The 6,270-nt window shown below is 37.8% G+C and overlaps 1 non-coding gene across 1 annotated transcript; it reads right to left on the reverse strand.

Annotated features, from left to right (window-relative positions):
• Positions 1-2,993: 2,993 nt before the first annotated feature.
• Positions 2,994-3,066, reverse strand: TRNAF-GAA. Its single transcript has one exon. It is a non-coding gene; the product is annotated as a tRNA-Phe (tRNA).
• Positions 3,067-6,270: the final 3,204 nt, after the last annotated feature.

The raw sequence follows: 6,270 nt of genomic DNA on the forward strand, positions 1-6,270 counted from the left end.
GAAGACTTTCTTTCAGTTGTTGTTTTGAAGCTCCCCTCTGACCCTCCTTTTATATGAGGCTCGGGGTGCCCCGGATCCCTTCCGGGCGCCCTGGTGAGACGTGGCAGGTCCAACCAACGAGCTCCACATGGCGACGCGCGATTTGGATAAAATTCACCTCCCGGGCGCCCGGATCCCGTCCGGGCGCCCGGATCCCGTCCGGGCGCCCGGACCACCTTTCTCTAGAAGGCAGCTTTCCTGCAAGACAAGGTTAGTCTGAGGCAAATAGATAAGGTATATCCAGCAAAACAAAGTGTTAGCACAGTTTATAGGTTTAATATAAAAAGTATGACTTAGATTCCGTCTTTCCGAGACCGAAATCTAGTCACGATCTCGACTTAGATATCCGAAATGGATCTAAGTCGGATCGACGCCTAATGTTCCCTTCCCGGGAATGCATCCTCACAGTCACTCCCCTCCAGTGACTTACCTTACTTACCTGCCAGACGTCCGGTCAGCCCTTCGACCCGTCTGAACTTCTCGCCAAGCGTCCGGTCAGCCTGTCGACCCACTTGGACTTCTCGCTAGCTATCCGGTCAGCCCGTCAACCTAGCTGGACTTCTCGCCAAGCGTTTGGTTAGCCCGTCGACCCGCTTGGACTTCGTGCCAGACATCGGGTCAACCCGTCGACCTGTCTGGACTTCGTCTGCACACTCGGTCAGAGTGTTAGATCACAACAAACCTAACTTAACCTGATTTGTCATTCATCAAAACCTGAGTTAGACCGTTAGTGCTAACCGCACCAACTGTTTGTCCTATGTTACTTGCAGTTCCTTCTTCCTCTTTTGCTTCTTGTTGTTTTTTTCTTTTGGACATTCCGTTTTGAAATGCCCTTTCTGGTTGCATCTGCAACATGTTAACTCGAACTTGCTCTTTGGAGTCACGCTTGGTTCTGATTGAGTACTCTGTGATTTGAATGCCTTCTTGATTTCACGTTTGGAGAGCGCTTTCTTCTTTTTGCACAATTTTCGAACTAAGTTGACTAGTTCGGAGGTAAGTTTGTCATCTTCTTCGGAATCCAATTTGTCTTCGAATTCAAGTTCGGATCGGGACTTGAACTTTGGCTTCTTAGACTTGAATTTACTTACAAGTAAAGCAACATCTTTCTCGGTCGAAGTAACAATAGTTTGTTCATGAACTTTAAATTTAGAAAAAAGTTCATCTAATTTAATTTTAAAAGATCCCTTGAAACTTTGTAAACATGATAACGTCCCGATTTTCAACTTGTTGTCTGATTGCATGTAGTCCATTCAAAATATCTTGAATTCTAATATGCTGCTGACTTGTCGATTTATTATCCTGCATTTTGATGTTATATAATTTATTTAAATATAAATCTTTTTTTAATACCTTCCTTCACGCAGCTTTATTAGTTTCTACCATAATTCCTTGGTGTTGTTGAACGAATCAATCTGGTTCATCTTTTCTTTGGTTAGGCCGCATTGTAGGGTCTGGGTAGTTTTGACGTCGGCCTCGATCTTCTTCATCATGTGTGGATCCCAATTTTCGTATGCCATTGATGTTCCAGTGTCGTCGAGTGGTAGTGAGAAACTTATTTAGATGATGATCAACATCTCAACTTGGGTTTTCAAATGGTACTCCATTCACCCCCCTTGCAGTAGCTGAAGTTCTCACTGAAGAGGAGAGGCAGACATGCGGTGTTGTAGCCTTCTTGATGGGTTATAGAAAATCTTGCACATAACAAAACAAATGGAACTATTCTAAGATTTGGTGTTGAATTTAGTAGTGCAGTAAGAAAAAGTAATAAAAAATTACTCGAGTGGTGTTGTACCAATTTTGAACACCGAAAAAATCTTGAACGAAGAAATTATTAGAAGGGGTGATCGCACCGATTCTGATTAATTATAAAAAACCAAAAAACAAAAAAAAAGGTATATCTGCTACCTTAGTGACCCCCCCTAGTGCCAGCCTCATGGATATGAAAAGAGGTAAATATAAGTACATAGGCAATAGGTGCATAGTGGGGTAAATCCCAGTTCTTGAGAATCGACTTTTGGCTATTATGCCAAAAATACCATGCGCCTACCGTATGCCCTACGCCCTAAGGTAAAAAATAAAAAAAAAAACAGAATATGATACCAATTATAGGATCAAGAAATAGCGCTAGAGGGGAAGAATAGCGCTCATGGATTTTTCTTAAGAACTCGAGAGATAAAAGCAGTGGAATGATAAAAAGACAATTTTGACATTATTGGTTTTACTTGGTTCGGAACCTATGACAACGCTAGAGAATTACGTTAGTTCAAGCAAATCCTCGATAATTAGGGCGCTCTCTCCTTTAGTTTTTGTTTCGCTTTGTGCATAATCTGTCTTTCATTTCACTGTCAAAAATACTCAATTGCTAATTTCATTACTTTTTCCTTGATTTGGTCATAATATGTACTGCATGGATTTCGATTAGGAACACTTTATTAGTTTCCAACGGCTTGTTATCACTCTATGCCCTGATTTAATATTAGTTTTCCTTCCATCTTGGGAACTGTTCATTAATATAATTAGTATGCCTGGAAATTCCTTTTCTAGTTTGCTAGACATTATCTTAAATTGGAATATAATGCATCATAGATTTTTAAACTAAGGTAACTGTGCTGCCAATGCCTAGCTCATGTCTATATGCGCTTTAATATGATGCCTATTCAACTGTTACACCATTGAGGAGCTGAAAATGAATGATTGTGGTCTACTTTGTTAATCCTTAGCAATTAATTCCGCTTTTAAATATATTTTATAGATGCTAGACCAGCATGTATCTCATTATGGTAAAACCTGACCTGTTCAGTGGAACCGCTAGCGTTGTCATAGGCTAGCGGCGGGTGTTAGTGGGCCCATGGCGTGCGTCATAGACTTAGCCCACGCGAGCTCCCTCACGGGTCGTTGCATGGCCCATTGGAGTCCAAGACTTTTCTTAAGGAAAAAGAATTAAAACCAACAAATGCGGTGAGCGTGGATCGAACACGCGACCTTCAGATCTTCAGTCTGACGCTCTCCCAACTGAGCTATCCCCGCAATTGATCTTTATCAGGAAATATTAATTTTAATTAATAATTTTATTTTTAGTCAGTTGATTCAACTCTGCACAGCTAAAACAGAGTTTAGAAGATTGGGCGTGTATTTACTCTGCTGAAACATGTTCATTTACAATATTCACGTATCAATGTGTTTGATACACTCGTGGACAAAGCTGCTGGACAACTAGTACTGCCTAAATTATCTGATATTTTGAGTGCTTTGGCATGTTCATCTAATGGAAAACCTTGGAATAGTAGAGAACAGCGATGCATTTTCATGTTTTTCTTAAGGAAAAAGTATTAAAACTAAAAAATGCGGTGAGCGTTCAGTCTTCTAAAACAGAGTTTAGAAGATTGTAGGTGAAACATGTTCATTTACAATATTCACATATAAATGGGTTTGATACGCTCGGATACAAAGCTGGACAACTAGTACTACCTAAAGGATCTAATATTTAGTTATCTTGAGTGCTTTGGCATGTTCATCTAAATGGAAAACCTTGGAATAGTAGAGAACAACGATGCATTTTCATGTTCTTGTAGAACGTGCTATTAATTTGAATGCAGCAGTTATTTTGTTTCATATCACGCAATAGAACCATGAACAGATCAGTAAATGCAAACAAAAGAGACGAAGCAATTCACATATACTATGGAAACATGCCGTGCCAATGCTTGAACAACGCTAGAGGGAGGTGAATACCGTTAGTGGTTTTTTCATAAGAACTCGAGAGATAAAAAACAATTTCAACATGGTTGGTTTTACTTGATTCGGAGCTTGTGATGATTCATACTCCATGGCCTGCGATCGTCTATTACTTTCATTGGACAATCCACTATCAGTTTGAATGTTACACAATTTGAGTATGAAAATATAAGTATTGCTTTAAATTAAAATACTGACAATTATTAAAGTTTTGGTGAGGAGTACGATTGTCAGAGCAGTGTCATAGCATAGTAGTGAGCCTTCAAGTGTTCAGTTGCTTGTGGAAGTTGTTTTCAACTGCTGGTCGAACCCTCCTTATAAAGGAGGATCCAAGCACCTCTATGCCATTGAGGCTCTTCAATCGAAGCTTATCTGATCCGCACTCGTCGAGCATTAACCATGTCCAAGCATCTGGATTTATCCCGTGGCAAACGTTGAGTGGAACTCCTCCTGATCGCCTCTATACTATCACAGGCTCCTCAATCTCTTTGAGGTGCCTGGATCTAACGTGTGCCAACCAACCAGAAGCTAACACATCACTAGGGATGACAATTTCATCAGAACCCGATGGAGGATCCGATATCCGACCCGAATGGATGAGGGTAGGGAGGGACTATCAATACCCGATACCCGACCCGAATACCCGATTAAATAATATATATACATATATTAAAGAAAATTTTCTTTTTCTAAAATCAACTTTCTATTTTTTTTGTTAATATTAGTAGGAGACTATATAGATGTTTAATCTATTTTTTAATTATATATATATATATATATATAGGATGCTAATTTTAATATGTTTTTGTTGAATGATAATAGTTCGATAGAAAGAAGAAAAATTATACATATAGAAGATATCCGATCCTTTAATGGGTATGGGTATACCCATCGGATATCCTATACCCGATGGGTATGGGTACGGAGGATATAGAATCCGACCCGAACCCGACCCATTGTCATCCCTACACATCACCTTGCTCCGCGTGTCGAGGTAACAGAGGCGCTAGTATCTTGAGGTGCATGGATCCATCTAGGTGCCTGTATAAGCTAATCCAAGCTTAGTTAACTCTGTAAAACTGACTTAGCACAAACAAATATATAATATGAAATAATAACATTTTTATAGTCTCGGACTATCCGATCATGGCTTTTAGGTTTTGATTGAAACCTTAGGTCGAACCGACGTCTACTGTTCCCTCACTGAGAAAATTATCCTCACCTACTCCTCTCCAGAGATATTACATTTACCAAACACCTATTTGGACTTTTGCTCAACTTCGATCTTGACCTCTAGGACTTTCGCTAGACATCTGATCTTCGACCCGTCTAGACTTCCATCCGATGTCCATGACCCATAGGACTTCTACTTGATATCTTCAATCTGCAAGTCTTTTGTCTAGTTCACCCCGACCAAGACTTCATGCTCAATCCCCTCGACCATGACTTCGTGCCCAATCCTCTCGACCAAGACTTTGTGTCCAATACTTTTGACCAGGACTTCGTGCCCAATCCTCTCGACCAGGACTTCATATCCAATTCCTTGACCGTGACTTCGTTGTCTAGCCTCAACTAGGTCTTGCTTGTACATTCAGATAAGCTTGTTAGATCACAACACAATTTAACTTTGAACCTTTTGTCATTATCAAAATCAGGTTCGATTAGCTGGTACTTCTAAAACCAACAATCTTCTTCTTTTTTATTTATGGTAACATAGTTCAAAGTTAAATAAAAACACAACACTTAAAAGAAATCTAATACAAAAGAAAACTCTTAAACATAAGTTTAGGTGTTTAAAAAAACTTTTTAGGATTTAAGAATAGTTATTTTTAACCGAGCTCCCCCTTAATTTAAAAATACCTAACTTTTAGTCAATCTCTCAAAATACTTAATTTTTAACCCATCTTTTCCCTTGAAATTAAGGTAAAAAAAAAATACTTAATTTTTAACTCATCTAGTTTCCTTTGACATATATAAAAAATAACATTGGGGTCCAAAAAATAGGAAGAATATAAGTCTTAAAAGAATAATTTGAATTGAGATTAATGGTTAGTTTTCAAAACATCTAATGAAAAACTTAAAATACTTAGTTTTGAAAGATCTGCATTCATTTCTTAACATTTCGAAAAATCAATATTAAAGTCTTATGTGAGTTTTGAAATTTACTAAAGATATTAAATTTTTTAAGCTAGAAAAATAAATAAAAAATATTTCTACGTAAATAATGAATGATTCCCTTATGGTCCAAGCATGCAAAGTAAAAGTAATTTTTGTTAAAATATTTAATATAATCATCTATTTTTCTTATAATAAATGTCTAACTTTTAATTACTAGCTAACTATCAAAAAATAAATAGTCTTCACTTGGTTAGTCAAGTTAAGTAAAATATCTAGTTAATTTATATACTATAAACGATTACTTAACTTGATCAATATGAATTAGTATTTTTCATCTAAATTTTATATTGATGTACCGATATAAACATCTGAAAATTC

The sequence above is a fragment of the Zingiber officinale genome, chromosome 4A, assembly GCF_018446385.1.
Source record: "Zingiber officinale cultivar Zhangliang chromosome 4A, Zo_v1.1, whole genome shotgun sequence".
NCBI lineage: Eukaryota > Viridiplantae > Streptophyta > Magnoliopsida > Zingiberales > Zingiberaceae > Zingiber > Zingiber officinale.